This window comes from Schistocerca serialis, chromosome 7 (genome assembly GCF_023864345.2).
Source record: "Schistocerca serialis cubense isolate TAMUIC-IGC-003099 chromosome 7, iqSchSeri2.2, whole genome shotgun sequence".
NCBI classification, from domain to species: Eukaryota; Metazoa; Arthropoda; class Insecta; order Orthoptera; family Acrididae; genus Schistocerca; species Schistocerca serialis.
In genome coordinates, this window is record NC_064644.1 from 308,231,739 (window position 1) to 308,245,075 (window position 13,337).

Consider the following 13,337-nt stretch of genomic DNA (forward strand, 5'->3'; position numbering starts at 1 on the left):
TTGAATAATAATATTCAGAAGGACACCAAGAATAGAATATTTCAGCGTGGTGGAAAACTTCTGTATGGAGCTGATGTGACCTCAAAGAATGAAAAGTATGGAAAAAGAACAGTGAAAATGAACCACAAGATGTCTACAGTTAACGAGGCGGGATAGGATACGAAATGAGATCGAATGGACGCAAATAGAAATAAAGCGCTCCATACAACAAACTTTGGACAATTCAGCGCTTCAGTAGTATGGGCACCTACAGAGAATGTCTAATCACAGGGAGCCGTGGAAGATTTTAACCATTTGACTACCAACTGGACATACGTGTCCCACAATACGTTATCAGAGAACCGATTGGAATTTGTTGCATGTTATTGCTATATATCAGTGTCCAACTGATAAAGGAAGCCTACTAATGGTTAGCCGAATTCTTATGATTACAGATTGCATCTGTAGATTGCGCGCACTCAAGTTTCATTGCTACCCCTCCTCACCGTATTGTCTCATCGAATTAGTTCGCTCTTGCAGATAAGTAATAGAGTTAAAAGATTCGCAAAGCAGGTTGCTTTCGCGGATTCCCAGACGCATCGCGTCAGCGACTTGCACCACGAATGGACGTTTGACACATCACAAATGAAGCCCATATTGAGCACCTTTAGAGTGAATTATACACTTGGAGAGGTGCTCTTTCCACTGATTTTTGTTTTCACTATATCTTGTAGGTTTTGCGCAGTCTTCTGAACCCTGGAGGTACTTTCAAATAATCCTGTGTGCTACCCCCACCCCCAGTTCCTTGGACAACGAAACGGGGACAAATATTCTTTTCATATTGTTACTTCTGACTCATAAATTAACTAAAATAACTGTACATAAATGTTTTTGAAATAAAATTACTGGTCAAGAAGTTAATCTGGGAGCTGTTCGGAAGAAGGAGAGGGAGGGCAGCGCTAAGATGGGAAAGATACATACAGGAAGCAATGAAAGACGAAATCTAGGACCGGATGTCTAGAACGAATGAGGCCTGTGGAGGTCGTAAACGGCTAACTCCTATGGAGAAACGCCGAAGGAGAAGGTGAAGGAGAATGAGAATGATTATTGAACCGGGGTTAGGTTTGGTAGCTACGCAGAACAATTGAAACAATTTTCAGAAACAAAAAAGGGAATTATTGTTGTTTAGATTACGCAGGAAGAATTGCGAGGGTAGAAGAAAGCTGGTAACCGACGGCAGTATTACCTCATGAAGTCGGTAGGACTTCGAATGTGGCGCGTATTGTGCACTCTCTGGATCAGTGGCAGGCGGAGTGCTTGTGTGTTAAATCGGATACGATTGTGATAATATCACATTTAATATTATAATGCAGGCGATCATTTCTAGCTACTCCTCCTACTTCGGTTCACCAAGATCTAGGAGCCAGTACTGTGTTAGCTTCTTATTTAACGAAAGATTCTGAATCTTCAGTGATGAACTCACACCCAAAAATCGTAGATAGGTTCTAGACGGTCTGTACCCCAAGACGCTAAAGAGAATCCACGAGAACCGTATCAGACTCTCTCTCTTTCGAAGTAGTCACGTAAGGAGTAATGTGCACTGAGCCCCTATGCCAACAGAACTGCTGAGTCGTAAGAGATGTTCTAGAAGGACGGTAGAAATGAGTCTGCTTTCACACACACACACACACACACACACACACACACACACACACACACACCGTAAGCCAGTGGAGGCGTATTTGTTAGGCGGTCTTGCCACGCGGGTTAGCCGAGCAGTCAGGGGCGCCTTGCCACGGTTCGCGCGGCAAGGCCTAGGGACCGATGACCTCAGCAGTTTGGTCCCATAGGAACTTACAACAAATTCCAAAAATTTCGTTAGAGGAGCTTCATACTACTTCCATAGCAGACTATGGGCAACGGTCGTTTCGGATGTGCCGTGACATGTACATGACGACGAAGCTTTTGAAATAATTTGTTCGCCACTTTGATAATTACCTAAATAACTGAAAAAAAAGCACTCCGTCATCAGGTCACATGTGGCCCACAGGGACCATCCGACCGCCGTGGCATCCTCAGTTGAGAATGCGGATAGGAGGGGCGTGTGGTTAGCACACCGCTCTCTAAATAACTGAAAGCAGGATGATAATTGTGCGGAAACCCAAAAGATAGTTCTCTGGTTCCTCGTGGTAATTGTGACGTGTAATACTAATTCTATTATTTGTCTGCAAAATAAGCCTATCAGTTTATATGACTTCTTAACTAAACGAGTTATCAGAATTGTAAACTTGATGATGTGTCACTCATTCATACTCCAGTGGCACCTTACAACTTGTGTTTGCCATTGACGCACTCTTTTACCTTGTGATGGTCTCCGCAACAGGTATGAGACGTTGCTGCTAAGGCATACCCCCCCCCCCCCCCTCTCTCTCTCTTTCTTTCTTTCTTCTTTTCATCCTCCTCCTCCTCCTCCTCCTCCTCCTCCTTTCCTCTCCTCATCCTCTTTTTTACACCCCCTCCCTTCCGATGACGACCATCTTGAGTCAGACATTGTTGAAATAGACATCCTGATCCATTTATTGATGTTCTCGGTAACCTGAATGGGTGGGTCCAAGCCACTATAAGCAAAACATCCACAAAGCGTACAAACGTACAGCACTACTTCCGGCCTCAATTGCGCCCTCGACACACTGTGGTGTAATTGCTTCATTTGGACGTCGGCGCACTCGATGTCTTGCATTTGTTGTCTGTTTGGCTCGTTGAAGAGCCGGTGTGTGCAATAACCTTTTGCCTGATAGCCGTCTCCAGATTGAGATGGACATGTACTCCGTCACAGCAGCAAATCCCGTTGGAGTTAACACCGAAGGTCATCGACAAGGCGTGGCCCTCGTCTGCATTCCCTCTTGGTTAGGAACATTTTACTGTCTTTCTTCTTAGGCCGTGTTACGTGGCTGCTGTCTAACATCCCTGAAAATTGCCATCTAAACTTTCTTCTCTTCTTCTTCCTCTTCGTCGTCATTGTTGTCCTCTTCATATACACGGTAGTTTTAATTTATAGTCCACATCATATGAATATCTTTTACATTTTCCGTTGCGAAATTAGCTACTGTTTCCGATAACACAAATCACTGTCAGTTCAAGTTCGCCGGCACCGTAGACTGCAATGAGGCACCATAGGCTAGACAGTGTTCTGGGTGTGCGACGGCAGTTGCAGTCATGGACTGTGCGGCTGGTCCCGGCGGAGGTTCGAGGCCTCCCTGGGGCATGGGTGTGTGTGTGTGTATGTGTCCTTAGGATAATTTAGGTTAAGCAGTGTGTAAGCTTAGAGACTGATGACCTTAGCAGTTAAGTCTCATAAGATTTCACACACATTTGGACATTTTGTGCGAGGGCGGGACGGGAGGGAGACATCGTTAGCAAGCTTGTGAATCCATGGAACTCAAATTCTTTTCATAGGTGCAGTGCTACTGCCAGTTGAACCCAGTGTTTCCAGATAGATAAAGGTTTCCCGCGACATCGAATGTATGGCCACTTTTACGACTGATAAGAATTTTACATCAAACACTGGACATTTTTATATTTATTTCGAGTATAAGACGCACCTGAATTTTGGAGGCAATTTTTCGAAGAAAAACGTGTCTTATAGTCCGTAAATTACGATTTCAAAAGTCAGTCTGTCCTGTGTAGACTGTAACCATCTTTACACATCATTCCATGTAGGCTTTCACGGCCGGCGTCTTTATCAGTAAACTCTTCCGGGCTAAGTTGCCGTGGTCGATCTGTAGAACTTCTTCTCCCTGACGTTTCGTTCTCAACTACGGAGAACATCTTCCGAGGTGAGTCGACGACTGGCTGCTAGGAGCTGGGGCCGCCGCTTATATTGTGAGATCGTAGGGGGCGCCACCACAAGTCACATGGCGTCGATGTGCTATCTCTGGCTATCGTCTGTTCTCTCGATTGCAGGCAATCGATTGTCACGTGATTGATGCAACGTCGACCGCCATATATTGTTCAATTTTAATCCTTCTTCTTTACGATTAAAATTGTATTGATGTTTGTGGATTTCAATTGCCTCTCTCTACATACGTGTATAATAGTGCGACGTCCTCGCTAGCACGCTTGTTTCACCAAATTTTATGTCGTGATCTCCATCCTTAAAAACATGTTCCGCTACTGCCGATTTGTCGATATGTCCCAAGCGACAGTTTCTTTTGTGCTCCGTCAACCGTGTATTGATGCTTCTTTTTGTAGTTCCTATGTAAACCCTGCCGCACTACACGGAATTTTATATACCCCTGGGGTGGCTAGGGGGTGACGAGCATCTTTTGTTGATCTTAGGCATTCACTAATTTTCTTAGTAGGTCTAAAAATGGTCTCTACCTGAAACTTGGCTAGTACTTTTCCAATGCGATCCGTGATATTATGGATGAACGGAAGAAATACTTTTCCAGCTGATGGTTGTTGCTGTCTCCTATTTTTAGGCATTTTTCTATTTGGGTGAAGTGCTCGATTAATCTCGTTTTTTGTATAACCATTTTTCGCAAAGGCCATTCGTAAATGATTTAGTTCTTCTTGTAAGTAGCCTGGTTCACAAATATTATTGGCCCTATCCACTAGTGTTTTTATGACCCCCCTCTTTTGCCTAGGGTGGTGGTTTGAGTTCTTATGGAGGTAGCGATCGGTATGTGTACCTTTCCTGTAGACCTTATGGCCTAAGGTCCCATCCGCCCGTTTGATAACTGATACATCCAAGAAGTTAAGTTGTCCATTCTTCTCCTTCTCCATAGTAAATTTTATCTTTGGGTTGATGCTATTTAAGTGTACCAGAAAATCATTCAAGTCTTCTTCCTCATGATTCCATATTACAAAGGTATCATCCACATACCGGTACCACTTCGAGGGGCTTTTTTTGGCCGACTGCAATGCTTGATGTTCAAAATATTCCATGAATAAATTCGCAATTGCGGGACTTAGGGGGCTTCCCATGGCTACCCCATCGATCTGTTCATAAAATTCACCATTGTACTGAAAATAGGTTAAGGATAGACAGTGTTGGAACAAGGCTACTATATCAGTAGGGAACATATTGGCTGTATAGGAGAGAACTTCATCAACTGGAACCATCGTGAACAAAGACACTATATCAAAACTGACAAGTATGTCATTAGGACCGACAGTAATTTCCCTCAATTTCTCAATGAAGTGTAGAGAGTTTTTAATATGACTCTCAGTTTTGCCTATGTGAGGTTGTAACAAAGAGGCAAGGTGTCTGGCTAGTTCTTGGGTAGGAGCTCCAATTGCGCTGACTATTGGTCTCAAAGGAACATCAGGTTTATGTATCTTTGGTAATCCATATAATCTCGGAGGATAAGCCTCCGTTTCACAAAGATACTTTTTAACTTCTGTAGGAATTGAAGACTGTTTTATCAGACGCTTGGTGGCATTCAGCACATTCGTTGTGGGATCCTTTTTCAACTTCTTGTATGTGCTGGGTTCCAGGAGATCACTGATCTTCTTGTGATAATCCTCAGTATTCATTAAAACAGTAACATTTCCCTTGTCAGCGGCAACTATAATAACATTCTTGTCTGTTTTGATCTCCCGCAATGCCTTCCTTTCCCCTTGAGACAGATTGCTGCTGGGTGGCTTAGCTTTGCGTAATATCCTGGTTTCCATTCTAATTTCATCAGCAGAATATGATGGTAACTGACGAATTCCTGCCTCTATATTAGCAATAACGTCCTCCACAGGAATCTTGGATGGAGTTATTGCAAAATTCCCTCCTTTAGACAGAACAGAAAGTTCTTCCTTAGACAATTCTTTTTCCGATAAATTAATAACCGTTTGGGAATTGTTTGGAATCGGTGTTTCCTGTCGACCCTCTTGTAGACGATCAAACTTGTCCTTCTGCCTATTGGAAGACACTTCTGCACTAATCTCCATAGATCTAAATGTTAAACTGTCCACTTTGTTCCAATGACAAAACTGCATAGTATTGCTAATAAGTAAGTGAAGATTTAGCAGTTGGCCATCACATACCGCCAGTCCTCGTCGTGTCTGATGTATCCGCTCACGTAGTAATGCCAGTTCCATACGAGAATAAATACGGTTAGCTTGTGGCGAATGAAACATTCTTCTCACTTTTAAAAACTTGGGAACTTTACACAGCTGTTTCGCAGGGAAGTATGTCAAGTAGGCGAAGAATGCCTTTATCTTCGTCCACTCTTAATTTACACAGTACTGTCAATGGTAACGTGACAATAAATATGAGAACTTGGTCAAATGTCTTCGAATAACGTAACCTTCCTGAGAAAGTACTTACTTTCTTTACATTTGTTACGGTTATTCAGTGCGTCACAAAGGTAAAAGTCAAGTCGTATGGCATGAGTGGCTGAGACCCAGAGGAAATAACACTGCGGAGTTCCTGACGTAAATACGGCCGCCTAGCGTATATGCATATGTGCATTACGGTCAAGTCTGGAAAGTTGCCTACACACCAGGTAAGTCAAACTCTGAGTGAAAACCTCATTTGAACCGATTAAACAGTTCATCTGTTTATTGTAATCGCTCAATTCACATAGGCCTCTTCTTAGCTTATCTCCATCTCACCCTTTTTTGGTTGCTTTAGCATTATTCATCAGAACTAAGGCGTTGCACTCGCGCTAGTCACTTTTTTTATACTCTAAAAATTGATCATTTACGAGAAGGTCTCGCGCACTTTGGTTCCGTACGGAATTGCGTGTGTAGGCAGTTCAGCCATTCGGGGAATCCAAGATCCCCGCGCAGAGTGGCCGCGCGGTTAGAGGCTCCATGTCACGGATTGCAAGGCCCCTCCCGCCTGAGGTTAGACTCCTCCCCCGGGCGCGCGCGCTCGTGTGTGTGGTGTTCTTAGCATAAGCTAGTTTAAGTAGGGACTGATGACCTCAGCAGTTTCGCCCCTTAGGAATTCACACACATTTGAACATTTGAATCCAGGATCTTGTTGATTTTTGCCTGTTATCGATATTGATACTGGTAAATGTCGGTTCCAGAGATTCCAATACAAAGAGATAGTTTTAATTTTAAGTTCAAAGTCGGATAAAAACCCGAGAAAAATTTTATTTTTTGTATGATATAATTACACATTTACAATTTGCGGAATTTTTCCTTTGGTTTAGTGTGAAACCTTGTTTCTTGCCAAATTTCGTGATGCTAGGTCGGTGATTCCCAACCTGTGGGTAATTACCCCCTGAGGGGTGGAATGCAATTTTCTGAGGGATAAAATCTAAATTATTCGATTCTATTTCAGTCACGAAACTAAATTATTTTCAAAAGATCATTACAACTATCACAGTCCACCCACTACACACATATGTTATGCTTCATTCCGTACATCGGCGATGATAAAAGTGAGACATACGCGTAACAAATGCTAAATACTCAAGAAAATGAGTACCTGAAATAGTCCAGAAATTGATTCATTACTCGCTTCGAAACAAGTAAATTAATTAATAGGCGGCACGACACAGCAATAATTACATAAGGACTACTGTAGTGCTGTATACAGTTTTATTATTATTACTATTATTACTAGAGTGGTTAGACACAAACCATTAACAGCCTGAGGTCGTCCAATTTTTGGCAGTTCAGGAGTAAGGAGGGTAGCAATGATATAATTTACGAAGATTAGTGCACACATCTGAACTCGTTTGATTTTGAATGGGATTGCAGTGTACTGGCAAAGCTACTGCCGCAGTGGAGAGGAGTAACGCAGGAAAGTCTGTTTTGTAACAAGTGTGTACACTGACTGTGAATAGTCTTTCTTTTCTGAGGAGTTGAGGGTAGCACTTGCGATGCACCACGAATTCCTTCGCCATTCATTCTAACAAACACGCACACGTCTTTCATCAGTTTAAAAACAAAAGTGTAACAAGAAAAGCCTTTCATCCTACAATTTAGTTAGGTCCTAAAGTTGGTGATAATGTGGGGAGGGTCGGGGTAACAAATGTCAGGGGGGGGGGGGGGGGGGGAAGCGGAGTACTAGCTAACGTCTGATTGCACTCAGGGTAATGGTCTAAGAAAGGCTGGGAACCTCTGTAAATGTAAGTCAATGCGAAGTGTGCTGTAGATTTTGATGAGTGAGTTTGCGAGTATCAAAGTGTGTGATAAACCGCCTTATCTTTTGATTGGATATACCACATCGGCAATGTGACGAAAGTTTCAACTTGATACGTCTACCTCTTCCTGAGAAACCGGATTTGGACAGCCGGACAGACAGACAGACAGACAGATAGGCAGACAGACGGACAACGAAGTGATCCTGTAAAGGTTCTGTCTTTGTTGGTTGAGGTACGGAACCCTAACAAGCGATGGTTATATATACCCTATATATACGTGATAGTGTCTAAAGTGACTTTAGAGGGAACTAGACGGCAAAGGTAACCCTAATGTGTTCTGTTCGATGATCGACCTACAAGATATAATTAGAAATGGAATCTCAGAGCAGCGGCGTTTGCGTAGAGTTGTCAGTGCTGCCAAACAAGAAACACTTCGTGAAATAACCACAGATATAAATACGGGTCGTATGATGAATGTATCCGTTAGGACTGTAGGGCGAAATTTGGCGTTAATGGACTATGGCAGCAGACGACCGTCGCGAGTGCCATTGCTAACAGTACAGCATCGCCTGCAGCGCCTCTCCTGAGCTCGTGACGATATCGATTGAGCACTAGATGTCTGGAAAACCGAGGCCTCGCTCGACAGACGAGTCCCGGTTTCAGACGCTAAGAGCCGATGGTGCGGTTAGAGCGTGGCGCTAACCCCATGATGTCTAAACCCACGTTATCAACCAGGCACTGTGCAAGCTGGTTGTGACTCCATAACGGTGTGGGCTGTGTTTACGTGGAACGAACTGGGTCCTCTGGTCCAAGTGAAACGATAATTGATTGGAAATAGTTATGTTCGACTACGTGGAGGCCATTTTCATGGACTTCAGGACTTAACGTTCCCAAACACGTCGACGGGTCATAGCTGTTCGCGATTGGTTTGCAGAACATTCCGGACAGTTCGAGCGAATGACTTGGCCACCCAGTTCGCCCGACACGAATTCCGTGGAACGTTTATGGGACATAATCGAAAGTCAGTTCGTGCACAAAATCCTGAACCGGTAACACATACCACCGCTGCTATAGAAGCACCTTAGCTCAATATTTCTGCAGGGGACTTCCAACGACTTGTCGAGTTGCTGCACTACCCTGGACAAAAGGAGGTTCCACACGATATTAGGAGGTATCCCGTGACATCTGTCACCCCACCGTATTATCCTACTTAGACGTGTGTTCTGTGAAATTCACGTCCAAATTTTCGGTCCATCGGGAAGTGGGAAGCTGGAACAGAAGTTAAAAATTGGTGGTAAATCCTACGTTACTTAAAAACCAACAATAAGAAAGCGGAAAAACCAAACGGCTTCCTCTACTTTCGGAGCACCGAATATAGGACTCAGCTCCAATTACAAACGTAATCGAGGTATATCAAGTGATGCCTGTGCAGGTTAACGGAAAAATGAGATGCTCTTTTGTAAAGGGTATGCCAGGAGCAATGGTCAACAATTAGAGATATGACAGGAACGAACATTCGAAGCAAAAAAAGTCTAGTAAATATGGGCTCTAAAGGGATTACCTTAAGAGCTATGAGCACTTGTCCATCTTAGCTACTGTGAAACACATCTCCTACTGAACAAGCTTCTAAGGTATGCATTTTAGAGCCCATGTTTACTGCTTTTTTGCTTTGAATGATCGTGCCTGTCATATCCAAGAATCTTGGCCGTTCCTACTGGGACATCCTGAATATCTTGCAGCTAATGGTCCCTTTTTAACACCACATAACACAGGCTTCTTACGTCTGGACGCTCCAGGCTTCATGACTTGGGATAACAAACGCTCTGGAAGTCATAAATTGCAAGAAAATCCATAGTGACCACTTGCAGTGGTAGTAGTGGTGTATTCTGAAACGAGGAGTCACTGTCCATTACGCAAGAACAGCAGAATTTTTGTGGTTGCCTTCTGTAGCAACATTGAGTGACACGAAGAAAGAGGACATTCGTTCTGAACTTCAATTGCTTAGTGAAGAAAACAAGAAACTTTATAACAGAATTCGAAGTGTCGACAACTTCAACACTAGGCTTCGATCACTCTGGAAAACTCATTATGGCTGTAGATCTTTTCTGACTTTGAGAAACTGAAAAGAAAAGAAAAAAGGTCCATTTTATCGGATTATCTCAAAATTTTTGCAGTTCCTCAAAATTTCCATTATTCTCAATAATCAACACATGATTAAAGTACTTGTTTAAATTGTAACGCCTACAGTTCTTTCGCTCCCTTGGGAAAATTTTCTTGGCACTAAGCTCAATTTTCCTTTTTTTTGTGGGGGTAACCAGTCTTCTGACTGGTTTGATGCGGCCCCCAACGAATTCCTCTCCTGTGCTAACCTTTTCATCTCAGAGTACCACTTGCAAACTGCGTCCTTAATTATTGGCTGGAAGTATTCCAGTCTCTGTCTTCCTCTACGGTTTCTGCCTTCTACAGCTCTCTCTAGTATCATGGAAGTTATTTCCTGATGTCTTAACAGTCCTATCATCCTATCCCTTCTCCTTGTCAGTGGTTTTTACATATTTATTTCCTCTCCGATTCTGCGCAGAACCTCCTCATTTCTTACATTATCAGTCCACCTAAATTTCAACATTCGTCTGTAATACTACATCTGAAATGCTTCGACTGTCTGTTCCGGTTTCCCCACAATCCATGTTTCACTACCATACAATGTTGTACTCCAGACGTACATTCTCAGAAATTTCTTCTTCCAATTTAGGCCTTTGTTAGATACCAGTCGACTTCTCTTGGCCAGGAATGGCCTTTTTGCCAATGGTGGTCTGTTTTTGATTTCCTCCTTGCTCCGGCCGTCATGGGTTAATTTTCTGCCTAGGTAGCAGAATTCCTTAATTCCATCTACTTGGTGACCATCAATCCTGATGTTAAGTTTCTCGCTGTTCTCATCCATATACTTCTCATTACTTTCTGCTTTCTTCGATTTACTGTTGATCTATATACTCATTAGATTGTTCATTTTATTCACCAGGTCATGTAATTCTTCTTCACTTTACTTAGAATAACGATGTCATCAGCGAAACGAATCATTTTAATTCCACTACTTCGTTCTTGCTCGTCCACTCTTAGTCTTGGCTCTTGTACATATTGTATATTGCCCGTCTCTCCCTATAGATTACCCCTATTTTTCTCAGAATTTCGAACATCTTGCACCATTTTACATTCTCGAACGATTTTTCAAGGTCGACAAATCCTATGAATGGGTCTTAATTTTCCTTTAGTTATGCTTCCATTATCAAATAGAACTTCAGAATTGCTCGTCTGGTGCCTTTACCTTTTCGAAAGTCAAAATGATCGTCATCTAGTACATACTCAATTTTCTTTTCCATTCTTTTGTATATTATTGTTGTCAACAGCGTGGATGCATGAGCTCTCAAGTTGATTGTGCGATTATTCTCGCACTCGTCAGCTCTTGCAGTCTTCGGATTTGTGTCGATGATTTTTTTTTTTCGGAAGTCAGAGGGTATGTCACCAGACTCATGTATTCTACACACCAAGGTGAATAGTCGTTTTGTTGCCACTCCCTACAATGATTTTAGAAATTCTGATGGAAATTTTATCAATCCCATCTGCCTTATTTGGTCTTAAGTCCTCCAAAGCCCTTGTAAATTCTGATTCTAATATTGGATCCCCTACCTAACGTAAATAGACTCCTATTTCTTGTTATCTTGTATCAGACGAGTATTCCTCCTCACAGAGGCTTTCAATATACTCTTTCCAACTATCCACTCTCTCCTCTGTATTTCACAGTGGATTTCCCGTTGCGCTCTTAATGTTACCACCCTTGCTTCCAATTTCGCCGAAGGCTGTTTCGACTTTCCGTATGCTGAGACAGTCCTTCTGATAATCATTTCTTTTTCGATGTCTTCACATTTTAATGCAGCCATTTCGTCTTAGCTTCCCTGCACTTCCTGTTTATTTCATTTCTCAGCGACTTGTATTTCGGTATTCCTGAATTTCCCTGAACATTTTTGTGCTTCCTCCACTCCTGGATCAGCTGAAGTATTTCTTCTGTTATCCATGGGTTCTTCTCAGTTACTTCCTTTGTACCTATGATTTTGTTAGCAACTTCTGTGATTGCCCTTTTTTTAGAGATCTTCATTCATTTTCAACTGTACTGCCCACTGAGCTATTTCTTATTGCTGTATCTATAGCCCTAGACCACTTCAAGCGTATCTCGTCATTCCTTAGTACTTCCGTATCCCATTTCTTTACGAATCGTTTCTTCCTGAGTATACTCTTAAACTTCAGCCTACTCTTCATCACTACTACATTATGGTCTGAGCCTATCTCTGCTCCAGGGTAAACCTTCCAATCCAGTACCTGATTTCGGAATCTCTGTCTGAATATGGTGTAATCTAGCTGAAATCTTCCCGTACCATCCGTCCTTTTGCAAGTATACCCCGTTTCTTGTGATTCTTGAACAGAGTATTCGCTATTACTAGCTTAAACTTGTTACAGAACTCAGTCTTTCTCCTCTCTCATTTCTTGTCCCTTGCCCATATTCTCCTGTAAACTTTTCTTCCACTCTTTCACATAGAACTGCGTTCCAGTCCCCCATAACTATTAGATTTTCATCTCCATTTACGTGCTGTATTATTCTTTCAATATCCTCATATACTTTCTCTCCCTCTCTTCATCTTCAGCCTGCGACGTCAGCATGTGTACCTGAACTGTCGTTGTCCTTGTCGACTTGCTGTCTATTCTGATAAGAACAATTGTATCACTGAAATGTTCACAGTAACTCACTTTCTGCCCTATCTTACTATTCATAACGAATCGTACTCCCATTATACCATTTTTTCTGCTGTTGATATTACCCTATACTCATCTGACCAGAATTCCTTGTCTTCTTTCAATTTCACTTCACTGACCACCAATTTTTCTAGATTGAGCCTTTGCATTTCCCTTTTCAGATTTTGTAGCTTTCCTACCACGCTCAAGCTTCTCACATTCCACGCCCCGACTCGTAGAACGTTATCCTTTCGTTAATTATTCAGTCTTTTTCTCATGGTCACCTCCCCCTTGGCAGTCCCGGAATCTTTTGCCAATGGAGAGATCATAATGACACTTTTTTTAATGCACGCCTCATGTCCTGTGGATACACGTTACGTGTCTTTAATGCAGTCCTTTCCATTGCCTTCTGCATCCTCATGTCGTTGATCATTGCTGATTCTTCCGCCTTTAGGGGCAGTTTCGCACCTCTAGGACAACAGA

General features: G+C 42.5%; 1 protein-coding gene across 1 annotated transcript in view; it reads left to right on the forward strand.

Moving 5' to 3' along the window:
- LOC126413035 (O-acyltransferase like protein-like) overlaps positions 1-13,337 on the forward strand; it is a 274,571-nt gene that overhangs the window by 191,289 nt on the left and 69,945 nt on the right. The window lies entirely within an intron of this gene.